Genomic DNA, 27,828 nt, shown 5'->3' with positions numbered 1-27,828 from the left:
GACTCGTGGTCCTTTTTCTTTTTTTTCTTTTTCTTTCCTTTTGGTGCGAGGAGAGGTGGCACATGAGAAAACATTTTTAAATGAAGAGTTAGGTATCAATTGTGTATGAGAAAAGAAGTTTTAGATATTATTACCAAATCCACTATTTTATGTACCTCATTTATCAAGACAAGGTTATTTTTTAAAATATCTTTAAATATTAAGTATTTAAAAAAATAGTCATTGCAGTCAAAGTTGATTTGCAGAAAATTTTTCAGTCAGTAAGAATCTGTCTAGGACTTCCCTGGTGGCGCAGTGGTTAAGAATCCACCTGCCAATACAGGGGACAAGGGTTCGAGCCCTGGTCTGGGAAGATCCCACATGCTGCAGAGCAAATAAGCCCATGAGCCACAACTACTGAAGCCCGCGCACTCTGGGGCCCATGTGCCACAACTACTGAGCCTGTGTGCTGCAACTACCGAAGCCCATGCACCTAGACCCCGTGCTCCGCAACAAGAGAAGCCACTGCAATGAGAAGCCCACGCACCACAACAAAGAGTAGCCCCCGTGCGCCACAACTAGAGAAAGCCCGCGCGCAGCAACAAAGACCCAACGAAGCCAAAGGGGAAAAAAAAAAAGACAAGTATTGTCTTACTGTATGAAAAAACACCCAACTACATACAGTTGGAAATACATCTGAAATCTAACAATATATAAAAATTGAAAGTGAATGGAGTGAACAATATATTCCACATAAATATCAATCCAAAAAAATTTTTGAAAAAAAACACAAGAATCGTCTGGCAGGGCGGCAGGAGGAAGATGGGGGGCACACACTTGGGGAAGAATGTCTCGCAGAGCTCTGATGCTGTCACGACAGGCAGGCCCCTCCCCCCACCATGTGCATTGTCACCTGTCCTTTCTGCTGTCAGAGGCCAGTGTTTGGTAGTGAAATCTAAGGGGTCGGTAGGTCTACACAAGCAGATGCCCCTGTGAAGCGCCAGGCTGACATGCTCCGATCCATCCTTGAACTCTGAGTCTTAGACTCCGAGCCCGTCGGTGGCCAAGTATCTGCTTGTGCCTCGTCCCTTCCCGGCGTCTTTCTTCTGCCCCTCTGGCAGTCCCACCTCTGGGCAGCCTCCTTCACTGTGTGGTGCATCATTTCAAGGCCTCCTCTTGGTCTCTTGGCCTCTGGAGTTGCCTGCTTCCCATTCCTCCTGCCTGTCTGCCCTTCTTCTCACCCCTGAATCCATGGGAAGTAAGTTGAAACTGATTCACCAAGAGAGTCAGAAGGCAGTGGAAAGGCTCCTGGTTTGCACAATCCACTCTGCCCCTCCGTCTGCAACAGGACAGTGTGAAACTGTGGACGATGGCCTTCAAGGGTGAACGTCTAAAAGGGAGGAGCTACCCGGGTGAAGGCGGCGGCTCTACTTCTCTCAAGCCTGCGTAGATGGGCGGTGGGGATGCTAAAGTCCATGGGAGTGTCCTGTCCCCCAAAACCCATAGCCTTGGGCTGGCTCAGTGCCCCCGTGACCAGGTCTGAGGGGCTGCTCTGGCCACACTCCCCTTGGTTTGCCCCAACCTTGTCATTGCCCAGCTATTATTTCTCTCTACAAGCCTTAGGTCAATTCTCCGGCTGGTTCTTCTCATGGTCCTCACCACCCTCCCCTGTCCCCACCCCTCTAGGAATCTTGCCTGCATCCTTTCTTTGTTTCATTCATACATACCCTCTCTGTGCAATTTTGATGTTTTTTGTTATGTTGACTTGCCTTTTCCAAACAAGTCCTCTGTGTATTTCCTGAAGTTAGAGGCCTTGTCGTTAAGTGTCTGCCATTCCCTGTGCCCATCACAGAGCCTGACCCGTAACAGTTCAATGGGCGTTTGCATGAAGGATGTAATAATCATAACAATGACAAGATGCAATTACTGTCATAAGGCAGGTACTATGTGCATTTTCCTGGAAGCTCTCTCATTTAATTTTTACAGTAACTGTAAGGGGGAAAGGAAATCCATTCTTAATTTGCAATCTGGATGATCTTCCAGAAAATCATGGACGTAAATAAAGAATTTGCTGAAGCTTCCATTTGTGCCCTTGGGCAAAATCTCTCATCTTATTTGTTGGCAATACAAGCAAGCTAATGTAAAGTTGTTCAGCCTGAAGAATCACAGCCGTGCGTGCGTCGTGTTTCCAGCTCTTTGCTCTGCTGCAGTCTGCACGCCTTTTCCTTTTGCTGCCAAAGCCCAGGACCCCAACATCCCAGGTGGACCCCCGGCACTCAGCTTCCCTCCCACCCGGGTACCCCTCTTCTGGGCTGGTACCAAGTCAGAGGGAACAGTGCCATCTGCTGGGACTCCGGCTGACTACCAGTCCGCGCTTGCCCTCTCCAGAACTTCCTGGCAAGGTCACTTAGGACCCGCAGGTGACAGGGACGGATGTGCCAGAGGGCGGTGGGCAAGGGAAGGGCCGTCCCGAAGCTCCCCACCTCAGAGACCCCGTTCTCAGCTGCAAGTCAAAGAACTGGGCGGCACACGTGTTCTTTTAAGAAACAAACTTCCCTGTTTTTCAATAAACATCTAGCACCCCTCCCCCACCTGGTGAAAACCTCTTTATAAAGAAAGAATAAAAGACGTGAAATTCTTCTAGAACACCAGTTTAAACGAGAGCAGGAGTTCGCCTCTTCCCTTACAACGAACAAACTATCGTCTTTCTGAGTCACTCCTTGGCTACATGTTTCATTAATGGTTGCGCCCTTCATTCATATAAACAAGACAGAAACGACGCGGAGGATGTGAGGTGTGTTCCGTCCATCTATTAAAATATCAGGCAGCCTTTCACCACCTTCCATCATCTCTCACGTTGCCCAAGTAAAACGTTAAAAAAAACACACCACGTTGTAAGTACGAACGTGGGAGCTTAAGAGTCATGGTCTTAACACTGAGTCATGTTAGGCAAACGTAGGCGCCAGGCTTTCGAACCCGGGCATGGCATCCACTCATCCCACCACTCCCAGGAGAAAGGGGAGAAGAGCCCAAACTCTCTTCCTCCCAAGTTGGTCTTGAGGCAAGGCTGGCTGAGCCCCAGAACACGTCATATGCAGGACAACAAGCAGGGCTAGCTGTTTCTGGACAGACAAGTCCTGACACCGGACAAAAGGTGTCTCCACCCCTAGGGGTGCACGTGGACCCGGACAGGAGTAAGATCGTGTCTGTTCTGCACGAGCGTCTTGTGGGTAGAAACTGGTCATCATGGAAAGACCAGCCGAATTTGATTCAACAAATAGAAGAAAACACCAAACTTGCCCTTTTTATCAACAAGCCGCCCCTTCCTGATGATGATGATTTTATTATCCTTGTCATCTCTGCTCAGGTGTCACTTCTCCACACCTGTATTACCATCCACCTCCCAGTCCAACATCCCGGCATCCTAATATCCTATGAATGATTCCAAGGGTTTCTGCATTGGTTTTCATGAATTTGTCCTCATTTCTCAAAGTCCTTTCTTCATCTTTCGACCCAAATCATCTTTTTTGAAATAAATCTATGATCACGTTACTCTTTTCTCTCATACTCACAATGAGCTGCACTGATACCAGGATAAAACCCCGACATCTTTCTACAGCCTTGGGGCCCTGCAGGTTTGGTCCTGTCTTCACCTCCGGTGCGTCTCCCAGTGGAATCTCCCCAACCTCTCCTCTCCTGTTCCTCCAAAGGGCTTCACTTCCTTGCACATCAAACCGTTTGCCTGGAGTCAGTTACTTTTGCTGCGACCTGTTCCCTCCCCCCGGCACTTGTTCCTTCTGGAATTCGTCTTGTTGGGGATCCCAGCAGGCTGCCCCCGAGCATCAGATGCCACGGGTAGCGAGTACAGAGCCCTGGAGCAGACAGATGATGAGATCACTTTGGCACTTTCTATCTAAGGAGAAAGCACCCAGGAAAACAATAAGCTACAGAATCACATGACAAGCTCTACACTCCTGGGCGAAGGGGGGGCTTGGGAGCACCTTCTGGATGAAGATGTGGGTTTCAGCGAGTTGAATGAAAAACGTTCAAAATGGTTTCACACAAGGACTCTGGAGGGCTCCTAATGTGACAGCTGAAAGCAGACATCTAGGGTCTTAGCTGTAGTTTCAATCACCCTCCGGTGTGTCTGGTTTGCAAACTGATCTATTTCTCTAAATATCTGTACATTATCTTTGGGTGAGAAAGCATCTTTTATTCTTCTCTTTTTTATGTACCCAGTCTCTCTTCAGTTGATGACCTATTGTTTATATAGCTCTTTGGAGAAAATCATTTTTGGTGGATTTTAAGTGATTTTTGACCATGTATTTGGGCCAAAAATAGAATTTTAGCAGAAGTCTAATAAAGTATTTACGTTCATTTAGATTCTTTAGAGGGTGTTTCACTAGAGCTGGAATAGGCAGAGGTCAGTGGAAAGTGAGCATATTTATTACCTTTGGCACACTCCTGGCATTGCAGTGGGCTGACCAGTGGGCTTTGAACAGGACACCTACTGCACCTGACCTCACGGAGCTGCCAATGCAAAGGCGAGAATCAATATTGATCTGGTGTGTAAAAATGTCATTAGACGGTTCTGGGATCTACAGGAGCTTAGGACAGGGGATGTTAAGTGCTTTGGGGAAGGCTTGCCTCCTGAGGAGGTGAGGGTGATGCAGGAACGATGGAAAACTCAAGGGAATAGGGTGCTGGGCAGACGGGACCATATTGATAGCTTGTGGGAGGAACCGGAAGAAGAGGACAAGGCCATCCCCAAGGGGGGGAGGTGTCACACAAGCCCAGACAGACAGGCGGATGGGCAGCCTGTGCCCCACAGTAAGAATTTTAAGCTTTGGGAAATCATTAAGAGGATTCACAGGGCAACGTCTTTATCAGACTGAAGCTTCTAGAAGATGATGCCGGTTAGAATAAGGAATGGGCTGGAGGACCAAGAATGGGGCAGGGATCTCGGGCTCTGTGCAGCGCTGAAGGTGGGGATGAGGGAGCCTGGTGGTACTGCAGTGGCAGCGGGATGCAGAGAATGAGGATGTGTTCAAAGGCTCTTAAGAGGAAAACAATCCGAAGCTCTCAGGTCCTGGGTGGGAGTGTTATGTTTGCAGGGAAACGCTGACAACACAGGATGATGCTGGTGCTTTTCTTCCCTGGATTATCGCTAGGAGGGCTGACTTGGAGGTTGACACGATCCTGTTTGCAGCATTGACCCGGGGGTTCTGACCAATACCTGTACACTCGGCAAGGATCAGAGCAACAAGATTAAAGTCTTCTCCTGCTCAGTGTAGGAGGCAAGTCCCAGAACTGAACACACACATCACCTAAGACCTGCTGTCCACGCGGGACCCCAGCATGACACGCACAGGGGTGAGGGACAAGACCCCCGGGGGACCCTCCGAGGGGTGCCCGAAGAATCAGGGGAGGGGTGTCTGCAGAGAGGAGCCGGCAGAAGAGAGGGGATTAGGGTGCATTGGGTGGGATTTCAATCCTTTTGTCAGAGGATTTCCCTTTGACATGCGCTGGAAATCCAGAGTGTCAGAGAAAGAGCCTCAAAGTCCTCTGGAGAGGATAATAACAAAATCCAAGCACATCCACGTACTGTATCTCAGAGATCTGGAGTATCTACCATCTGAGGATGAGTTTTCTTTGGTCTTGAAGTAAAAGAAAAAACTGTCGAATGGGGGTTTCTGAAGGAACTTCGTGAAATAAAATCCACACCAACGATGTCTTCTCCGTAGAAACAGCTGCCAGATTTTGGTGCAATCAGGATTCACCCGCAAAGCCACCCCAGCAGAGGATGGGATAAACTCTCCACATCATACTTCAAAGGCAAATGGTAAGAGAAGCTAGTTTCCATAGATCTCCGATTTAAAAAAACAAAAAAGTACTATTAATAAACATTTATTACAATTGGTAATCCTAGAAGACTTTAAAAAAATAAGTTCTTAATGACCTATACCCAAAAATGTACGTATTATCGATTCAGGGTTCATTAAAGATTATGCATTTAACACTATAGCTTTTCTCCCTTTAAATTTTGATACATGAGACTTTGGGCTGTATAAGTGTATAAAACTGGGCACAGGCTACGAGCCTGCAACATCGAATCCGTGATTGGTGCCATCAGGTACTAATGCCGAGAGAAAACAAATGATTGTCCCCTCCTGGCGGAGCCATGAGAAAATGATCAATATTTCATTATATGGTGCTCTGCAGACATTTGAATAGCTCATCTGTCCTATTTATGCCAGTTAAAATGAATTCAACCTATCAGGGCCAAATGCATTTTTAATGTTCCTCGTTACCTTGCAGGGAAGCGGCAGCAATAAGTCCATCCCGCTCTGGCCCATATCCTTCATTTCATTAAAGGCTGTACGTAAACTGTTTATGTGCAAGTGACCTTTCCTTATTGGAAGCAACATTTGTGTATGTTACAGAATAAATGCATGAAAGAGCCTCTGACGGTCACTTTGGCTAGCGTGGACGCTGTGTATCTTGTTTTGAAGGCCTGCTTTGGAATGGAAGGCGGTGTTTCCCTGAGAAATAAATCCTCCCGAATCCCGACGGGTTCTTGTTCACAGCAAAGTGGCAAAAGGTGCTGAGTGTGACAGCTGACACCGTGCACCCACTGGGCGCCAAGAACAGGGCTGAGGGGCTTGCAGGCATTTGTTAATTCAGCCCGGCAGCGATAGCACCACCAAGTTTGATTATGGTCTCGAATTTTCTGACAACGTTACATCACATTCCCCCACTTCCCCTACCAGGCTCTGCCGCGCAGGAAACGGATGCACCATCTCTGACCGCAGGGCTCTCTGACTGGCCCTTAGTCTCTTTGAACGATGAATATTTGCGGAGCAATCACATTCCCTGATTAATGCCTACAGGAATGGCAGGACCTGGAGGACGGACGAGCTTCTTCACACGGGATTTTGTCTTAATGAGAACGACCCAGAGGAAGGGAAAGATGGCGACTAGGCTCCACCTGCCTTTTAGCTCCAAGCCGGATGGTGTCGTCCCCATCGCCGCCTCTCCTCCGATTAACACCTGCACCCCGGCCACAGAAACCAGCATCTGTTCCCGTGTTTCCATCCGACAGCACGGATGTCGTTCCATTACTGTTCACACTCATGTTTCTCTGAGAGTGTGCCCTGGAGGTGAATTTGGAAGACTTCAGAACTTGGTGTACAAACTGCAGAAACAGTTATTCATTAACTTTTTTTCACCGTGAATGGAAAAGGGACCCGCAAATGCAGATAGGAAACGGAGGAGTACGGTGGCCATCGTGCATGGAAATTTGTCTACATTCCTCCGAGCTAAAAATATACATTCAAATGGCCCTGCTGTTTTACCTACTCGTACCTGGGGGAGGTCGTGTTCCCCAAGAGCGGTGGGAAATGAAGGCTTTGCATCTCACGCCATTCTTCCAGGTGGGCCCTTATTTATTTTGCAGGCTGATTATAGTTTGTCAGTAGAAAGAGGTGATTTGGTAGATCAGACTTAAAATTGTAGCGTATCATGCTCAAAATAAATCTCAGACTATTCACCTTTTCAGCAAACATCTGAAAGGCAAATATTTTAAAGACTAAGGAGCAGCAAAATATTTCTTTAGAAGGCAAATAAAGGTGTGATAATACAGGTGTCACCTTTCATAGCACATTTGCTAGAACCTTGAAACGTGTGTCACGTGATCCCAGATCCCGCCTAGGGAGCAGCACAACTTCTGGGTATAGTTAGCAGAAGGTTTCATCACCTGCCAATGGAGCGGTAAGAGACTCTGTCCCCATTAAACACGAAGCCCCCTTCCCCCTCCTCTCACCTCAAGACAACCACCATTCTACTTTTTTTTTTTTTTTAAATTGTGAGAATGGGTACCATTTTTAAATTTTATTATTTATTTATGGCTGTGTTGGGTCTTCGTTTCTGTGCGAGGGCTTCCTCTAGTTGTGGCAAGCGGGGGCCACTCTTCATCGCGGTGCGCGGGCCTCTCACTGTCGCGGCCTCTCTTGTTGCTGAGCACAGGCTCCAGACGCGCAGGCTCAGTAGTTGTGGCTCACGGGCTTAGTCACTCTGCGGCATGTGGGATCTTCCCAGACCAGGGCTCGAACCCACGTCCCCTGCATTGGCAGGCAGATTCTCAACCACTGCACCACCAGGGAAGCCCCATTCTACTTTTGGTTTCTATGGTTTTGATGACTTTAGATCCTTCTAGGAGTGGAATCATACAGTATTCGACTTTTTGTGTTTGTTTTATTTTTCTGAGCATAACGTCCTCAGGGTTCAACCATGTAACAGCACGTGACAGGATTGCCCCCTTTTTAAAATCTGTATAATATTCCATTACACAATTTCTTTATCCGTTCATCTGTCAATGGACATCTGGGTTGTTTTGATCTCTTGGCTGTTATGAATAATGCTTCTGTGAACATGCGAGTGTATATATCTGTTTGAATCCTAGCTGCCATTTCCTTTGGGTATATACCCAGAAGCAGGATTGCTGGCTCATACGGTAATTCTATTTTTAATTTTTTGAGGAACCTGCATACTGTTTTCCATAATGGCTGCACCATTTTCCATCACCACCCACAGTGCACAAGAATTCCGGCCTCTGCATCCTCCCACACTCATTTTCTGTTTTGGGATAGTGGCCATCCCTCGTGGGTGTGAGGGGTGCAGTCTACTTCTTGAAGGAGTGCTTGTTTATTTCATTTGGTCATAACTCAGATAAGGCTGAGGTGCGTGGAAGCGGCTATTCCCCACGTAGCTGGAGCCTCCGAGAAAACTTGCTTCTAATCGTCTGTGCGGTGTCCTGGAGTAAGGACACAGATGAAAGCTCTGCCTTTGGATCACAGCCGCCGCTCCATCCCCAGCACTGCTGACAACGGGCAGGGACCAAGGCTGGCTTGTCAGCCTTGCCAGTGACCCTGCCTGCCCCGGTCTCTCTCAGTTGGTGCTGTCACTTTTTTCTTCGGGATCAGGGATATTCCTGTAAGTTTTCTTTTCTCCTGGCTAAATATCCTATATATATATATATATATATATTTTTTTTTTTTTTTGCCACAGAAAATGATCACGGCAATGCTGTTGTGATATAGCTCTTTAATGAATGACACAGCGATGATAAGAGCAGAGGGAAAAAGTGGACAGATCGCCAAGCCACCTGAAGGAGAGAAGCCATTCCCTGAGATGCTAAATCGACTGCTCTCTAATTCACAAATACAATAGCTCATGTTGGGGATGTAGTAAGAGTGATGCCTGACCCATCTTCCAGAGTCAGAAAAAAGAGGAGCTGTGAACAGAACTTGCCCACAATTAGCTGCTTCTCCTCATAAAGCAAAATACGGAAAATAATGGAAAAGGCATGTGTCATTTTCATGTGTAACCATTCACTTAGAAACACAAACATATTAGGAACTGGAGACACCAGAAAAATGAAATCGAGACATAGGCCAAGGAAAGGGATATCTTTGCGGTGTATTTCCTTTTTTTCCTCCTAGGTTTTCTCCCAGGTTCCCGTTTCCTTTTTGTGCTGTTCGATGTTTCTTTTTGAACTTAGGGCCTTGGAAAGGGCCCAGCAGAGAAAACAGCCGTGGTACACACCAACGCAGGGAAATCTTTCTCCAAACCATACTCCATTCTGACTTATTTTTCTCTGAATATTAACTTTCTGTGTTATGAATTAATTGACAATTTTTAGTTGTAGCTCAAACTCCCAAATGGTTCAAGCCAGTGGCCACCTCACCAGGCAGGTCGAGTTTGCAAAACAGAAGGAGCCTCCCGGGGCACCTGATTCTCAGAAGCTCAGCAACACAGAGCGTGTGTCCCGGGATCCTAGGGCTTCGGTGTGTGTTGTCAACCACTGGTGCATGTTTGGTTGCACAAAACTGTGGGTTGCAATGCCTGGTGCAAAACTTGAGGGGAAGATTCCGGGGGCGGGGGGATCCTGGATTTAAACATGTAATTAGCTATAAGCCCTCCCCTCCACCCATGCTCTTTCTTTTACGTCTTGTTTTTACTTTTTACAACCAGGGCACTGATGTTCCTTATAAAAGAGGAAAATGGCCATTCCCATGTTTAAGGTAGCACTTGTCCAGAAACTCCATCCTGTTCCCTGCACGGGTGGCTGGTTTTAAGCCAGGTAAGAAAGCACAAGTTCACTGTGGACACTTTCCCCTCTGTCGCCACCACTGCCATCTGCTCGGGGTACAATTTATCAGGACGGGCCCAGGGATGCGTCAGCTGCTGCCAACACTGAGGCTTGCTGTTCTCCTGACCCTCTGACACCTTCTCACGCAAAGGAAAGAAGGAACGTTTCCACTCTCCCTGGGTGGGTCCCAGCTGCCTTCCCTGTACAAAATAGAAACACCTTCCTCTTGGAAGGAGCAAAGTCTGTGCTTGGCGGGGCAGAGGGCATCATGTTCTGTTTTACTTATTTATGATGCTTTGCCGGAGAGGATTCTCTGCTTCCTTGATTGTTTCCCCATCTGTGTTTTCAAGGTTAGCCAGACCTGATGGGTAACCCCTCCTCGGTCCTTGGGGTTTGCAAATGACGTGGCCTCTGGCTGTTTGGGTACCAGCAATGTTCCTGCTTCCCCAATGGAGCTGCCGCCTCTTCCTACGCACTGATTTCACATTCATATCAAAGTCAAGAGCAGACGTGGGGCGAGCCTTAAGGTCACTCACGAACTTTGGCTGCAGAAAAAGGATCTGTACTAATTGCCAAACAAAGCCATGTTAGGCAGTGTGCAGAAAACAGTGAGTGCAAGGGTGTCCTTGAATCCAAGGGGCAGGGACTCCAGGGGACCAGACGAGAGATGGGGATTGCAGGGAGGTTGTGTGCACCCCCGTCGGCGATGCTCCCCAGCCTTCGCCCGCCTTTCCTGACTCAGAGAACTCTGAGTCTTGACACGTACCTCTCCCCTGCTCCTGCTGCCGGCTTTCCGGGCCTCTACCTTTGCTATTCCACCTTCCCAGTGTTCAGAAACAAAGGTGCGCCCACGAGCTGCTGTTTGCTCTCAACGGAGGACTGTGGTCTCCGTGAAACCTAGGAAGCTCCAACCCTAGACCAGCCCTTTTCACGTTGCAGGATGAACAAGAAAACCCTGGGGATCTTGTCAAAATGCAGATTTTGATGCGGCACTTGCGGGGGGCCTCCCCCAACCCTGAGAGTCTGCATTTCTTACTAGGGATGCTGAGGCTGCCGTCCTCGCCTGTGCTTTGAGTCCACCAGCTCGACTGTGTTGGAACCAAGTAAGAGCACAGCAGGCCTCCCGACGGAGAGCATCCCCACCCCGCAGGTGTTCCTTTCCTGCCCAGCAGCACCCTGAGAAGAAACACCTAACTCAGCAGGGAGAAGATGCTTCTTGTATTTGGGAGGATGTTGGTTGTGATGAATCAGGGCCAACAAGATGGAACTAATTTAGGTACCAGGTGCATTGTTCCTATGAACAATTCCAAGAGGGAGGTTCTATGAGTATTCCCTTTTACAGATGTGGAAACTGAGGCTCAGAAGAGTTAATTATCTTGCAAGCTCATGGCTGAGCTAGTCTTTGGGTTGGGTATCTCTGCTGTATTGTCTCACTAAATGTGAGGAAACATAGTCAGGCTTCTGCTTCTGGGAAGATGGAGTAGATTTATTGCTCCCATTCCTTCTGCTAAGTTTAGTAAAAACTTACCAACAGTGTAGGAGGGTTCCCTTTCCTCTACATCTTCACCAACACTTGTTATTTCTCATCCTTTTGATAATAGCCATTCTAACAGGCGTGAAGTGATATCTCCTTGTGGTTTTAATTTGCGTTTCTCTAATAATTAATGATGTGGAACATCTTTCCATGTGCCTGTTGGCTATCTGTATGTCTTGTTTGGGAAAATGTCTATTCAGCTCTTTTGCCCATGTTTTAATTGGGTTTCTTTTGAGGTTGTTGTTGAGTTGTATGAGTTCTTTATATATTTTGGATAGCAACCCCTTATCAGATATGATTTGCAAATATCTTCTCCCATTTGGTACACTGTCTTTTTGTTTCATTGATGGTTCCCTTCACTGTGCAGAAGCTTTTTAGTTTGATGTAGTCCCATTTTTTAATTTTTGCTTTTGTTTCCTTTGCCTGGAGAGACTTATCCAGAAAGATATTGCTGAGACAAATGTCAAAGAAAGTACTGCCCATGTTTTCTTCTAGGAGTTTTATGGCTTCAGGTCTTACATTCAAGGCTTTACTCCATTTTGAGTTGATTTTTGTGTATGGTGTAAGATAGGGGTCTAGTTTTATTCTTTTGCATGTGGTTGTTCAGTTTTCCCAGCACCATTTATGGAAGAGACTTTCCTTTCTCCATTGTATGTTCTTTGCTCCTTTGTCATAAATTAATTGACCATATCTGTGTAGATTTATTTCTGGGCTTTCAGTTCTGTTCCATTGATCTATGTGTGTTTTTCTGCCAATACCATGCTGTTTTGATTACTATAGCTTTGTAATATAATTTAAAATCATGGATGTGATACCTCCAGCTTTGTTCTTTTTTCTCAGGATTGCTTTGGCTATTCAGGGTCTTTTGTGGTTCCATATAAATTTATTGTTTTGGGTCCTATTTCTGTGAAAAATGTAGTTGGGATTTTGCTAGGGATTGCATTGAATCTGTAGATTGCTTTAGGTACATTTAGGACATTTTAACAATGTTAATTCTTCCAATCCATGAACACAGCCTATCTTTCCATTTCTTTGTGCTCTCACCACTCTTATGCAACATATTGCTAGAAGTTGTACCCAATGCAATAAGGCAAAAAAGAAAATAAAGTAATCCATGTGTAAAACAAAGAAATTAAACTACCTTTTTTTGCAGAGGACATGATTGCTTACTTAGAAAATCCCAAAGGAATCTACAAAAAATCCCCCACAACTAGTAAGTAAGTTCATTGTGGTTGCAGGATATGGGATAAACATAAAAAATTAATTTTATTTCTGTATAAAATACAGAATACAAGACTAGCAATGCACACATAGACATCAAATTAAACCACAACACTACTTGCAATTGTTGAAATAAATAGTTAGGTATAAATGTAACAATACGTGTACACGGCTTGTATGTTGAAAAACTATAAATACTGTAGCTGTTGTACTCTTGGGCATTTATGCCCGAGAAATAAAAACTTACATTCACACAAATCCTGTATGTGAATGTTCATAACAGCTTTATTCATAATAGCTAAAAATTGGGGAAAACCCACATGTGCTTTAATGAGTGAATAGTGCATCCGTAACATGGAATATTATTTGCCAAAAAAAAAATATTGAACTACTGAACATAATGACATAGATGAAACTCTAGAGGACTATGATGAATGAAAAAAGATCCCAAAAGTTTACCTTCTAAATGATTCCATGTGTGTAAGCTTCTTGAAATGACAAAACGTTTATGGAAATGGAGGACAGATTAGTGGTTGCCAGGCGTTGAGAAGGAGTTAGGGGTAGACAGGAAGATGGTGTGGACATGAAAGGACAACACGAGGGGTTCTTGGGGTCATGGAAACGTGCTCTGTATCTTGATGGTATCAATGTCAGAGCCGCAGCCACGAGACCGTACTACACATTTGCAAGATGTTACCATTATGGGAAACTGGGCAAAAAGAACAGGGAATCTCTCTGTGTTTTCTTAAAGCTGCATGTGACTCTACATCCATGTCAAAATAAAACATTTAGTTCTAAACATTCGCTGATAACACCTGAAGCTAACACAACATTGTAAATTAACTATACTTCAATTTAAAAACAATTCACTGACATAGGGAATTCTTACACAGCTGATATAAAAGCATATTTGAACCTCAACCTCACTTGGACTAGGCAGAGGGTTTCAGTAATAGAATCCAAGACGAAATCTAATTTGGTTTTCACATGTGACCCATCAATATTTGAAATCTGCACAACTGGCTGGTCTAAAATAAATATGTCTTCAGTGAACTGGAGAAGGCAAATTCTGTTTTTGAAAGTGTTCCGGGATTTACGAAGAGATTAAAAAAAAGAAAAAAGAAGTTCAAGAAAGTGGAAAAAGCTATCTACCTAAATGAGTATAAAAGTCAAGGAAAATGTATATTATGGAAAGAGTCCTTTTGGAATGTGTCAACCCAGATGCATTTGATAGAAGTGAGTAAACATAAATTGTCTTGCTTATATTCAAAGAGTTTGACTTAAAACACAGTTCTTCATATCATCTGGACCAAAGTTCTCTCATTTATCGTGAAAATGGTGGTGAGTGTTGTGAGACAAAGCTGCTCTGTTTTATGAACTAAGACATCTTGGTGTTTAAGTATTTTGGGGGGAAAAATCAATTTTCTCTAATTGGTCAAGGAGGAACTTCTGTAATAACCGCATCAAGGATTTACTGTCTGCCTGGGGGTTCTTCCGGGGCTCACTCACTCCACGGCATGTAGTCTGCCCTCATGGGGCTCACGGTCCATGGGGCGGCTTGCCTCACTGTATTTTCTTAGTAAGGAGCTACTCTAATTATTTTTATTTTACAGTTTAGTGGTTCTCAACTGCGGGTGATTCTGTCCTCCTGGGGACATGCTGCCAGGTCTGGATACATTTTTGGTTGTCCTGACTACACAGGTGCTACTGGCATCTAGTCGGGGGAGAGACCAGGGATGCTGTTAGCCACCCCCCGCCATGCACAGGACAGCCCTACAATAGGAAATGATCCAGCCCCCAATGTCAATTGTGCTGCCACTGGGAAACCTGTTACAGCAGAACAAAACGGCTGCTGAGAAGTCAAGCTGTTTGCCAAAGGGGACCAGCCAGTCTGCAGCACAGCAGAGAGTTGAACCCAGGTCTGAACAACTGCTCTGTCTCACTGTGTTTTCCACGTGGGACCTACAACGTCAGCAACTCTGCTGGCTCTGCGTGAAAATCTTGAACATTTGGCCGCCTGGAAGCACCTGATATCAGAGGGGCAGGGCCCAGCTGTCCTCACTGTGGGACCAGAACCCAAGAATTTTGAGCTGAATACCTGGGGGAGTTCTTGCATAATCTCATGCTGTTGACGTTTTTCCAGACTTCTCCCCAACTTCCGACCTTGACTTCTGCTGGCCACTGACCCCTCACTGTGATCTTTAAGTCTGGTTTGGGCTCTGGAAGATCTCCAGGGACAGAAGTGAGATGGACTTCATTCTGGCCCCTCGATGGGAGTAGCCCCCCACAATGTATTTCTCTCCCCCCTCAACTCAACTCCTTCATCCCATATTTTTTCCCCTGAGTTTGAACAAAAAGATGAGACTGAGGGGGAAAAAATGATGAGACGGAGAGAAAACATTTAAAACTAATCTAACCATAAAAATCAGAGGTCACCACCACCTCCCCTCAGAGCAAACAGCACTTTATTACTTTTGATTGTGTCGGCTACTGAACCTTAAATTAGTTAAAAGGAAAAGGGTGTTCTCCTATTTCTTTCTCCTTTGCTTAAACAAATAGTAGCATTCTCAGAAGAGAACTTGCGCTGAAGCGAATTACCGTTACTTTCAATAATTCCAACAGTGCTGCTATAGTAACTGTCTTAACCATGATTAATGTAGGAAACATTAGGAAGTCATGTTATTATTATTCTAAATTAGGTTTTGCTTGAATTAATTTTTATGCATGGTTACTAAGATGTAAAAGAGTTTCTGAATTGCTAATTGTAACATTCCATCTTTGGAGATAAGATGAAATTGGGAACACAATGGCTCCTGCTGAAGGATTTTTAGTTTGAATATTGGCCTAAGGGCCAACATATTATTTAGTCAGTAGCCTGCTAAGGAACTGTAGCTTGACACCCAGGGAGGCCTTAGTTCAAGATTTTCTTTTAGCGTCACCCGCCTGCAGCGACTTTGTGGAAAAAGCACAATGGTTATTAATATCATATCATTTTCACGGTTTGGGGGGTTAGGAAGGGAGGGAAGCAGCCCCATACAGAGCCAATGGTACCCTTTCCTTTCTCTTTCCAGTGATGCTGGGAAAAATAAAAACAAGTACATAAGATGCGTTGATTGAGTGCTGACCACGTGTCAGGCATATATATCAAGTGCTCTCCACCCATCCAGTCATCTCACAAAGACTGGCTGAGGGTCTGCCATGCGCAGGGCATGGTGGGTGCTGCAGAGGGGCTAGAGGACGCTGGCCTCCATCCTCCTAGAACTTACACTTTAGGGAGACAGACAAGAGGTGTCTGGGAGGAAGTGGGCCGGAGGGAAATGGCTGGGGGTGAGCCAGAGAGAGGGTGGGTACGTGGTCAGACGTTGCAGAGCCTTGTGGGACACTGTGGGGGGTGGTCTTGGCTTTTCCTGGGTAGAATAAAAACTGACTCCTACAAAACAGCATGGAATAAAAAGCAGCTCCATTTGAAGAACGGATTTGCGATGATTTACAAAAGACGAGTCTCTATCATCCAAGCATACGAGGACATCCCATTATTTAGTAATTAGATCCATGAAAAATAAAATAAGGTCGCACTGAATGAGCTGGGGAAAATTTTTAAAATCTGGTAGTACCACATGTTGACAAGGATGTGGGGAATGTTGACATCACCAGGAACTACTGAGGCAAAGATCCTGACAATCAGCCAACCATCACTTAGTCACACACATCATATGAATATGCTCCCAACCAGCCACGCCTTTCGTGGTTATGTTTGCCCACGCAGCCCTCACACAGGTTCCCAATAGGACACACCCAGGAGTGGAGAGGGAAAACGTGGGATGCACAGCACCCACCATGAAAGAGGAGATGCACGTCTTGCTAAATGGACAGATTTGTAAATATGGAGCTGAGTAAATAATGCAAGCAGCGGAGGAGTGACAAAATACCAATGTGCATTCTCCAAGAATGCGCTCAGGCAAAAAGATACATGTGAAATGTAGGAGGTGCTACCTGCGTGGTAGAGTGAACAGGAGCCAAGTATGGGGCACGAAGAAGGCAGAAGGTTTATACGAACAATAACGCACCAGGCGCTCTGATTGACGGTATTCTTCACACAAAGAATCTGGAGAGTTTTCTTTTACTTTTAAGATTCTACTTGGCCAAGGAAGCTACTAATCTAGGACTTTTGTCACTTGAAAACTTGAAACTAGAATGGGAACCCTGAAATAGCAGGACCATGGCTGGCTGGGGAGTAGTATAGGATCCACAGTAATGCCTGGAAAATAGAAGTTACTTGGTCAACGGTGTAAAAAACTAATTAATATAAACGAATAAGAAGTAAATATTTTTCTTTTGGATGTTCCATAAAGCTCCAGTATGGTCTTCCAAGCATTTCTCGCATTTGGTCTTATTACGTGCATGCGTGCTGGCTTCCCTGTGACAAGCCACACTCTGTACCTGGGTTGTTCTCACCTCCCCACACCCCTTGAACTGGATCATGTCCCCACATCCTTAGTTCTTGACTTAACTCTTCAAGGAAGACTTCCTGACCTCCGAACTAGGGTAAGAACCCTGTTACGGATCTTCTTTTCCCATTCGGTGGCATCTTTTGCTGGTGACCTCTCACCACTATAATTAGATAATTATTGTCTAATTATTTTTTAATAACTGTCTCTCCTGTTAGATTCCCCAAGCCCAGAGATTCATTCTGATGTTACTGAATCCCTTGGAGCAGACACCTAATAAGTAATTTATAAATTTTATTGCTTGAATAATGAGCTGTTGGAATAAAGGAAAAATGAGAATTAGATAATTTTTCTTCTTTTGAGCAGCTTAAGTTAAAGGCTTTCAAAGGGCAGAGAGTCGAAGCTACATTGCTAACCTGCCTCTCCATGGATTTCCATTCTCAGCCCAGCCCTTGACATTCATTAGCATGTTCAAGGGGCAGCTTATCAGTGGGGCCCCTGAGTTAACACAGAAAAGCACTTTTCTCCCCCAAAGTTTCCCAACATCAAGATGAAGAGGGCAGGCAGCCTCACTTTCAGATCTCAGGGCCTATTTTCTCAAAACTCATCACAGAGTTTTGACCATATACCTTCTTTAAAACAATTTGGTGGCTTCCCTGGTGGCGCAGTGGTTGAGAATCTGCCTGCCAATGCAGGGGACACGGGTTCGAGCCCTGGTCTGGGAAGATCCCACATGCCGCGGAGCGACTAGGCCCGTGAGCTACAACTACTGAGCCTGCGCGTCTGGAGCCTGTGCTCCGCAACAAGAGAGGCTGCGATAGTGAGAGGCCCGCGCACCATGATGAGGAGTGGCCCCCACTTGCCGCAACTAGAGAAAGCCCTCGCACAGAAACGAAGACCCAACACAGCCAAAAATAAATAAATTAATTAATTAATTAAAAAAAAACAATTTGGTAAATAAAGGCTTAACATCTCAGAAAGAAGAAAATGAGATGTTTATTTCTTATTAACTGGCAGCTTTTTAATATTGGCTGTGGAATGATGATTTAAATTGTGGGTGGTGTATGTGCGTTGTGTTTGTATTTTTCCAGCGTCTCAAGAAAATATTTCAGTTTGCTAGTGATTTGGTCTCCAGAGCATGGCCATTTCCATGGCTTTCTATGGGGCTTAGGGGTCTAAGCCTAGGGGGTTAGGGAGAATTCACAGGGGCAAGAGAAGCTTAAGTCTTCTGGTTCCAGATTTGCCGAGGTCTGCTCTGTTTTTCCATTCCCTCGTTCCAGCCTTAGCTTTGAAATGGGAGATGCATGGCAGGATCCTTTGTTCATTATTGGCTTATTTGTCTCTGTTGGTTAATTGCTTTTTATTATCTGTTGAATGGAATAATTATGTGCACAATCCACTGAATTCTGCTTTTTATTAACATTTTATTTAGAAATGTTTTGTACTGAATGGGTTTTATGAGTGACTCCGTGTGTGTGTGTGTGTGTGTGTGTGTGTATGCATAGATTTATCTAGCAGCAACTGATCCACTGCCAACAATTAAACCTCGAAAAATCGGGGATTGGCGACATACTTTTTTCCAGTCCAAAACCCAACAACCTTCTTTACCCTTCCAGATTTACTGTTTTCTTATAACATTAGCTTTTACATGTCCTCAGGGCAATTTTGTCACTTTGAAAAGATATTTTAAATTGAGTGATACTTTGGCAGTACGCAGGCAATGTCTTACATGTTAAGTACGTATCCTCGCTTTGGGGCTTCCCTGGTGGCACAGTGGATAGGAATCCGCCTGCCAATGCAGGGGACATGGGTTCGAGCCCTGGTCCGGGAAGATCCCACATGCCGTGGAGCAACGAAGCCCATGCGCCACAACTACTGAGCCTGCGCTCTAGAGCCCGTGAACCACAACTACTGAAGCCTGCCCACTTATAGCCCGTGCTCTGCAACAAGAGAAGCCACCGCAATGAGAGGCCCGCGCACCACAACGAAGAGTAGGCCCCGCTTGCCGCAACTAGAGAAAGTCCGAGCACAGCAACGAAGACCCAACGCAGCCAAAAATAAATAAATTTATTTATTAAAAAAAGTATGTATCCTTGCTTTAATGCATGTCATATTGAGATCTGGGAGGAATGCCTAGTGACCAGGAAGATCTTCCCTGAAGACATATTTAGGGATGCATATTTTCCTTGGCTCTCCTAAGCACACATGATCTGGGTGTGAGCATCCCTCAAGAAAGACAGAGTCAGCTGATGGCTCTTTTACACTGTTTCCATGAAAAATTCAGCTGTCACCCAATTGCATTTATCAAATTTTCTTTATCACCTTTAACCCTGGAAGCAGATCACTAGCCTATTAATGGTGTAGATCTTGGGGTGTTTAAATAACTCTGTATTATATTTTAAAAGACCCAAGTTAGGAGGGAAAGAGTTTCACAGAGTAAACCCGCACTACAGCCACTCTCCCACTGCTTAAATTTAAAGCTCTAGAAAAAGTACAAATGACAGTTATCTGGTCTGAACATAAGTGGGTTGACTGCCTGGCAAAACAACACAAACCACAATAAACCTTACCAAGAGGATTGTAACAGGAGTCATAGCATAAAATTCAAAATGTTCAGAATACAGTCCAAAACAGCCCAACATACAAAGCCAAGAGAAATGTGATCAACTGTCAAGGAAAAGACAATCAGCAAAATTCCATCCCCACAATGAGTCAAATTTTGAAATGATCAGGTAAAGACATTTAAGCAATTATTCAAACTATGTTCCATAAAGTAAAGGTAAACACACTTGAAATGAATAGAAATATACAATTTCTCAGAAGGGAAACAAATGGTATAAAAAAGGAGCAAATGGAAATTTTAGAAGTGTGCATTTAATATCTGAAATTAAACTCACTGGATGATTGCAATTTTAAAATGCAGATACATAAAGAATTACTGGATTTGAAGCTAGACCAAGAAAAAAATTCCAATCTAAAGAACCCAGAAAAAAATTTAATGAAAATGAATAGCATCTATTGGGTGATATCACAAGTTCTAACTTTTACCAGTATCAGAAGGAGAGGAGAAAGAGATTAATGCAGAAAAAAATAAATAATAGCAGAAGATATCTTAAACTTGGTGAAAGACATAAAGTTATAGATCAAAGAAACTAAAAAACCCAAACAAGATTAAAAAAAAAAAATTCACAGACACACCTTAATCAAAGTACTGAAAGAAAAATAAAGACAAAGAAAAAAATCGAAAAAACAGTTTGAGGACAGGGATTTTTCATCAGAAATCATGGTGGCCAGAAGACATCTTTAAAATCCATAAATAAAGGAATTATCTCTCCAGACATCATACTTAATGGTTAGAAACTATAAACTTTCCTTATTACGATTAGGAACAAGGCAAGGATATCCACTCTCACCACTGTGACCCAACATTGTTCTGGAAATCCTGGTCAGTGCAATGAGAGGAGGAAAGGAAACAGAATATGTACAAACTGTGAATGGAGACGTAAAACTGTTTTTGCTCATAGATGCCATGATTGTCTGTGTGGAAAATCCTTAAAAATGGACCACCTCCCCACAAACCCTGGAACTAACAAGGGAGTATGGAAAGGTCATAGGACATGAGATTAGATTAAAATACAAAAGTCAAATATATAACCAATCTCATCATAAGAAAACATCAGATAAACCTAATTTGAAATATAAAAACAATAAATAAATAAGGAAAGACTGAGAAGCTATCACAGATCAGAGGTGACTTAAGGATACATGGTGACTAAATGCAAAGACTTATCTTCGATGGGATTCTGGAAGAGAAAGAGGAAATTAATGGAAAAACTGGTGAAATTGAATAATGTTTGTAGTTTAGTTAATCATGTATTGATGTCAATTCCTTGGTTGTGATCAAGGTACCATGTTTATGTAAGTTGTGCCCCTTAGGGGGAGCTGGCCTAAGTGGATATGGTAAAGGTATATTCTGTACTTCATTTGCAATGCTTGTGTAAATCTAAAATGATTTCAAACTACAAAATTGAAAAAACAACAAAAGAAACGAAGTCTTTTTCAGAGGCAGCACCAAGGAGGGATGGGTGGAGCAAGGGACTGTTGGATCTCTCATAATTTTCATACTTTATTTCCTGGTTACTACAAAGAAAAAAATAATAATAACAATAATAGTCTATGACGTGTACAATGATATTTTCCAATCTTATGTAAGTGCAAACAAAAGCATCGTTAGAACACAGTGACATCCTAACAGATGTTTAGCTTAAATCTTATAAAATAATATACTTGCTCTGCAATTGCCACTTTCCAGCAATTTCTCTATCACACCCTCTCTGTCTTCCTCCACCCAGATCCCTGACCCCAAATTCCTGCATTGAAATTCTGGAGCCACTGGCAAGATCTTTGCAGTTTTATCTTATTTAACTTTCACAACTGCATGACGTAGGCATTATTATCACCGGTATACAAATGAGGAAGCCAAGGCCAATTAAATTTTTTTTTAAATTTTACTGCAGTGAGAACACTTCACGTGAGATCTACTCTCTTACCGCATTATTAAGTGTATTTTACAGTATCGTCAACTATAGGCACAATATTATATAGCAGATCTCTAGAATTTATTCATTTTGTGCAGCTGAAACTTTATGCCCATGGATTAGCAATTTCCCGTTTCTCTCTCACCCCCCAGCCCCTGGCAACCACCATTCTACTCTCTGACTTCACAAGTTTGACTATTTTAGATCCCTTGTGTAAGTGGAATCATACAGTATTCGTCCTTCTGTGTCTGGCTTATGTCATTCAGCACAATGTCCTCCAGGTTCATCCATGTTGTCATAAATGGCAGAATTTCCTTCCTTTTTAAGGCTGAACAATATTCTGTTGTATATATGTACCACATTTTCTTTATCCATTTATCTGTTGATGGACATTAAGATTATTACCACATGCTGGCTTTTGTGAATATTACTGCAACCAACACTGGAGTGCTAGTATCTCTTTGAGGTCTTGATTTCAACTCTTTGGGATAAATACCCAGAAATTGAATGGCTGAATCCTATGGTAGTTCTGTTTTTTACACTCTGGAACTTCCATACTGTTTTCCATAGTGGTGGCACAATTTTGCATTTCAACGAACTATGCACAAGGGTTCCAATTTCTTCACATCCTCACCAATACTTGTTGCCTTTTGGTTTTTTTGATAATAACCATCCTGATAGGTGTAAGATATCTCATTGTGACTTGGATATGCATTTCCCTGATGATTAGTGATACTGAGCATCTTTTCATGTACCTGTTGGCCATTTGGATGACTTCTTTGGAGAAATCGCTATTCAAAACTTTAGCCTATTATAATAATCATTTTTATTATCATTGGTATGAGTTATATATATATATATATATATATATTTTGGATATTAATCCCTTAACTGATAAATGGTTTACAAATATGTTCTTCCATATGTATGTCGATTTTCCACTCTGTTGATGGTTTCTTTTGCTGTGCAGAAGCTTTTGAGTTTGATGTAATCACACATCTATTTTTGCCTTTGTTGCCTATGCCTTTGGTGTCAAGCCCATGAAATCACTGCCAAGACCAGTGTCATGAAGCTCTTCCCCTCACTTTTTAAAGATCCCAGTTATCCAATGGACTTGGAAAACTGCAAAATGTGAGGAAGGGGTCATGCGGAACCAGCAAGTTCTGCATGAGAGAAGAGGGAAATAGTCAAAACAATCTATGGGAGCTGTGGGAGCTCTGAGTCCCACCATTTGCCTTTGCTCTTGAAAAGTTCCTGGGAAAGAAAGTCAGCACATCAATGAAGGACTCCATCTGCTTAATCTGGAACAGAGGACGGCCCTGGATTGGGGGCAAAAGAAGGGAGATTGGCGTTTACCATTCCTGTCTGACTGATACAGACACAGAGGCCATCAGTGAAGATAATATTGGAACACAGCCCAATTCTCAATCCTCCCAAGTGGTCCATGAATTTAGAAAATGAAAATCTTGCCATCACAAGCAATCAGAAGTCCATTCGCTCACTTTTAACATACCGAGGGGAGAGATCAAATTCTGTGATGTCTTTGACACGTTGTGCTTTTAAAAACAGATCTCTAAGGCAAATGCGTCTGAATGAATGTTTAATCTTCTCTTTCTTCTGCTGTGGGCCAGGGAGCAGGGTTGGGGACAGAAAGGAAGAGGATATTTCTGTCCAAGCAGAGCCCGGAGCGTGGGACACCTGCTCTGCCTGGAGTGATACCCAGTAAACACCCTTCTCCATAATAAGCAACAGGAAGGGCCAGGCAGTCTCGGAAGGAACCAGTGTATTTTCATCAAACAGAAAAGCTGGAGGAAGAAAAAGTAAGGGTAACAGAATGCTTGGGGTGGGATCTCTTTTCAAAGCACTGTGATGGTTTTAGCTCTGCTTCCCTAAGTTACCTGGTGCAAGTTAGTAATTGCTGTTTCAGAGGAAACCTTCCTGGAATAAAGTGTCTCATTGCTCGAACTAGCCTAGTTTTTACCCTTTCCAGAGAGTGCCTTTTATCTGGGAAATGCTAATGGGACCGGCAAGTACCTGTAACACGAGGCGAGCAAGGGATCTCTGGGCACTGGGCGTGCGGATCGAAGCTCACGGAGAAGTTCAGTCCAACTCTCCCTGTGGCCAATATCCGTTACACCTATAATTGCTGCTAAAAGTTCAGGGTGGCATTTCGCTGATGTGCCTAAAATAGTCTTCTTGGGATTGTTGGATGTGATTTGACAGTGGTTAAGGTACAAGGGGCAATGATCCAGCTGAAATCTTGTCTAAGTCATTTTGATAAGTGAACTGCCGAGCAAAAGCTCCTTAATTGCTCCCATATTCTTCAGTTGTTCCATTTAGCAGGGTCCTTTAAAAGGTCATTAATCAATCACTAAGGATGGGAAGGTTTTACATTTTGCTTGCTTAACAAAACACAGCCCTAAAAATCTATCTCCCACTTAATTTCAGATTAGCTGATACCGGGGTGCCTCGCACTAATAGGCAGTCAATCTCTTTAACTGTGCTTTGGAGAGTGTGTCTGTTTTGCTGTGGGTCGATAGACGGGGACTGGGAGCTTAGGGCTTGGAAGGAAGGAGGTCTTTTTTAAGGGCACTGGAAGAATTGTCAGTTGGATTTCTAAACTTTAAAATGTGAGGGGTGGGGGACCTTCAAGATGGCGGAGGAGTAAGATGCGGAGATCACCTTCCTCCCCACAAATACATCAAAAATACATCTACATGTGGAACACCTCCTACAGAACACCTACTGAACGCTGGCAGAAGACCTCAGACTTCCCAAAAGGCAAGAGACTCCCCACGTACCTGGGTAGGGCAAAAGGAAAAAAGAAAAAACAGAGACAAAACAATAGGGATAGGACCTGCACCAGTGGGAGGGAGCTGTGAAGGAAGAAAGGTTTCCACACACTAGGAAGCCCCTTCACTGGCAGAGACGGGGATGGCCAGTGGGGGGAAGCTTCGGAGCCACGGAGGAGAGCGCAGCCACAGGGGTGCAGAGGGCAAAGCGGAGACAGTCCTGCACAGAGGATCGGTGCCGACCAGCACTCACCAGCCTGAGAGGCTTGTCTGCTCACCTGCTGGGGTGGGCGGGGGCTGGGAGCTGAGGCTCGGGACTTGGAGGTCAGACCCCGGGGAGAGGACTGGGGTTGGCTGTGTGAACACAGGCTGAAGGGGGCTAGTGCACCATGGCTAGCCGGGAGGGAGTCCGGGAAATAGTCTGGACCTGCCTAAGAGGCAAGAGACCATTGTTTCGGGGTGTGTGAGGAGAGGGGATTCCTTCCCTGTGTGCCCACAGAAGGGAGAGCACTGCCTAAGTGAGCTTCAGAGAGAGGTGTGAGCTGCGGCTATGAGCTCGGACCCCAGAGACAGGCATGAGATGCTAACACTGCTACTGCAGCCACCAAAAATCCTGTGTGCAAGCACAAGTCACTATCCACCCCCCCCGCCCCGCAGCAGCCTGTGCAGCCCGCCACTGCCAGTGTCCCGTGATCCAGGGACAACTTCCCAGGAGAACACACGGCGCACCTCAGGGTGGTACAACGTCACACTGGCCTCGGCCACTGCAAGCTCGCCCCGCATTCCAATTATGACTACTGTACCCCTCCCTCCCCCCGGCCTGAATGAGCAAGAGCCCTCTAATCAGCCTCTGCTTTTACCCCCTCCTGTCTGGGTGGGGAACAGATGCCTGAGGGTGACCTACACACAGAGATGGGGCCAAAACCAAAGCTGAACCCCAGGAGCTGTGTGAACAAAGAAGAGAAAGGGAAATTTCTCTGTGCAGCTTCAGGAGCAGCGGATTAAATCCCCCAAATCAACTTGATGTACCCTGCATCTGTGGAATACCTGAATAGACAACGAACGTTAGCAAAATTGAGGCAGTGGACTTTGGGAGCAACTGTAGACTTGGGGTTTGCTTTCTGCATCTGATTTGTTTCTGATTTTTATGTTTATCTAAGTTCAGTTTTCAGCACTTGTTATCACTGGTGGATTTGTTTATTGGTTTGGTTGCCCTCTTCTTTTTATAATTATTATTTTTTTTATTTTAATAATTAAAAATTAAAAAAAATTTGTTTCTTCTTTCTTTTTTTCTCTCTTTTCTTCTGAGCCATGTGGCTGACAGGGTCTTGGTGCTCTGGCCTGGTGTCAGGCCTGAGCCTCTGAGATGGGAGAGCTGAGTTCAGGATACTGGACCACCAGAGACCTCCCAGCCCCACATAATATCAATCAGCGAGAGCTCTCTCAGAGATCTCTGTCTCAATGCTAAGAACCAGCTCTACCCAGTGGCCAGCAAGCTCCAGTGCTGGATGCCCCATGCCAAACAACTAGCAAGACAGGAACACAACCCCACCCACTAGCAGAGAGGCTGCCTAAAATCATACTAAATTCACAGACACCCCAAAACACACCACCGGACGTGGCCCTGCCCATCAGAAAGACAAGATGCAGCCGCACCCAAAAGAACACAGGCACCAGTCCCCTCCACCAGGAAGCCTACACAAGCCACTGAACCAATCTCACCCACTGGGGGCAGGCACCAAAAGCAACAGGAACTATGAACCTGCAGCCTGCGAAAAGGAGACCCCAAACACAGTAAGTTAAACAAAATGAGAAGACAGGGGCTTTCCCTGTGGCGCAGTGGTTGAGAATCTGCCTCCTAGTGCGGGGGACACGGGTTCGAGCCCTGGTCTGGAAGGATCCCACGTGCCGCGGAGCAGCTAAGCCCATGCACCACAGCTGCTGAGCTTGTGCTCTGGAGCCCGCGAGCCACAACTACTGAGCCTGCGCGTCTGGAGCCTGTGCTCCGCAACAAGAGAGGCCATGATGGTGAGAGGCCCGCGCACCGCGATGAAGAGTGGCCCCCGCTTGCCACAACTAGAGACAGCCCTCGCACAGAAACGAAGACCCAACACAGCCAAAATAAATAAATAAAATGAGGAATCAATTAAAAAAAAAAAAAGCCCAAGTTCAAGTTTGCTTGGAGCAGCCAAGGCCCTCAAGACAAATTATCTTTAAAAAAAAAAAAAATGAGAAGACAGAGAAATATGCAGCAGATGAAGGAGCAAGGTAAAAACCCACCAGACCAAACAAATGAAGAGGAAATAGGCAGTCTACCTGAAAAAGAATTCAGAGTAATGATAGTAAAGATGATCCAAATCTCAGAAATAGAATGGAGAAAATACAAGAAACGTTTAACAAGGACCTAGAAGAACTAAAGAAAAAACAATGATGAACAACACAATAAATGAAATTCAAAATTCTCTAGAAGGAATCAATAGCAGAATAACTGAGGCAGAGGAACAGATAAGTGATCTGGAACATAAAATACTGGAAATAACTACTGCAGAACAGAATAAAGAAAAAAGAGTGAAAAAACTTGAGGACAGTCTCAGAGATTTCTGGGACAACATTAAACGCACCAACATTCGAATTATAGGGGTCCCAGAAGAAGAAGAGAAAAAGAAAGGGTCTGAGAAAATATTTGAAGAGATTATAGTTGCAAACTTTCCTAACATGGAAAGGAAATAGTCAGTCAAGTCCAGGAAGTGCAGAGAGTCCCATACAGGATAAATCCAAAGAGGAAAATGCCAAGGACACATATTAATCAAACTATCAAAAATTAAATACAAAGAAAAATATTAAAAGCAGCAAGGGAAAAGCAACAAATAACATACAAGGGAATCCCCATAAGGTTAACTAACAGCTGATCTTTCAGCAGAAACTCTGCAAGCCAGAAGGGAGTGGCAAGACATATTTAAAGTGACAAAAGGGTAAAACCTACAACCAAGATTACTCTACCTAGCAAGGGATCTCATTCAGATTCAGCGGAGAAATTAAAACCTTTACAGACAAGCAAAAGTTAAGAGAATTCAGCACCACCAAACCAGCTTTACAACAAATGCTAAAGGAACTTCTCTAGGCAGGAAACACAGGAGAAGGAAAGACCTACAAAAACAAACCCAAA

The sequence above is a fragment of the Balaenoptera acutorostrata genome, chromosome 15 (genome assembly GCF_949987535.1).
Source record: "Balaenoptera acutorostrata chromosome 15, mBalAcu1.1, whole genome shotgun sequence".
Classification (NCBI taxonomy): domain Eukaryota; kingdom Metazoa; phylum Chordata; class Mammalia; order Artiodactyla; family Balaenopteridae; genus Balaenoptera; species Balaenoptera acutorostrata.
This window is presented reverse-complemented; position numbering follows the sequence as displayed.